The sequence below is a fragment of the Pyrus communis genome, chromosome 4, assembly GCF_041283825.1.
Source record: "Pyrus communis isolate YQ-2024b chromosome 4, ASM4128382v1, whole genome shotgun sequence".
Taxonomy (NCBI): domain Eukaryota; kingdom Viridiplantae; phylum Streptophyta; class Magnoliopsida; order Rosales; family Rosaceae; genus Pyrus; species Pyrus communis.
The window spans coordinates 6,804,048-6,805,333 of NC_142568.1; the positions used below are offsets into that span (position 1 = coordinate 6,804,048).

Below are 1,286 nucleotides of genomic sequence, written 5' to 3' on the forward strand. Positions count from 1 at the left end.
TTAGTTGATGTATGACCAGGTGGGGCCAGGGCTAGAAGCAGCATTCTCTTTCTGGTCGCTGTATCCCCAGGTGGGGCTAGGGCTAGGAGCAAAGGATGATGGAAATACAGTTATAGCAAGCTTCTGGCCAGCATCTAAACAGTCTGAGAAACACCACAAATGTACCATTTTCATCCTGGGGTTGCAAGGTTGATCACATCCTTTCCACTTGTTAATGGCACAGAGTCTAATGGAGCTGAGCATTCTTGAAAGCCTGTGCCGTTCACTTTATACACATTGTGGGCGCCTTTTGGATAGTTAAAAACTGCATAAGATCGAGGGGTGTGTTATCCACACATCTCATTTTACTTCTCACACACCCCTTGATAATTTCTATCGGTTGATCTTCAATTCATCCAATCCGACTGCTGAAAATTAAAAAAGTGTGTGAGAAGTAAAATGAAGTGTGTAGATATCAAACCCTAAGATCAAAGATTAAAAACTCTTCGATACGTTCCCAAATCACTATTTATAACAATAAAGTTGAACTTCGCTCATCCAAACTACAAGGACCATAATAATTTGGCCTAAATTTAATGTATGATATAACTTAGAGAGAAGTTAGTGTTTTTGGAATTTACCAAGGTTGTCGCCAACATAGAACATCTTTCCCCGAGCCCAAGCTTGGTAATCAAAATTAATCGTCCACCCTTTGTCATCGCCAGCAACATAATCTGTTGCTAAAATTGAAGGTGCAAAAATTGCTAGAATGGCTAGGATTAGGAAGAGCTGGGAAGTGGCCATCACAACTAGCTAGTATTGAGCTACTTTTAGGTTCACTTTCTAAAGTTGGTTGTTGTTTAGATGATGAGCTCGATCGATTTGGTTGCCAAAATGAGCTGAAAAGCTTGCAAATTTATAGGGTTGTAGATCGACATGAGTACTCTAGCCTAGCATTGGGTTTGTCCACGGACTGCATTGCCCTGCCGAACGGTACGAAAAGATTTGAGAGTTAAATACAACATAATAAACAATTATACCTTCTACCAGCTCAACCTTATTTTTGTTGGAGCTATTAAATAAAACAAAATTGCTTTGTGTGACCAGGAACCTTCCATGAAGTTATATGCGGCGTGCCCTACGAATTTGTTTTTCTACACTATGATTAATAGTATTTATCAATACATTTTTTTTAACAACCTGGTTTGGCCCAAATTAATGGGTCTGGGCCGAGTTAGTTCTTTGATCAACCTAAGATTTAGGCCCAAATTAATAGGTCTGGGTCAAGTTAGTTCTTTGGCCGGCCC

At 39.9% G+C, this 1,286-nt stretch overlaps 1 pseudogene; it reads right to left on the reverse strand.

Annotated features, from left to right (window-relative positions):
- Positions 1-783, reverse strand: LOC148697376 (blue copper protein 1b pseudogene; annotated as a pseudogene).
- Between the last annotated feature and the right edge of the window lie 503 nt (positions 784-1,286).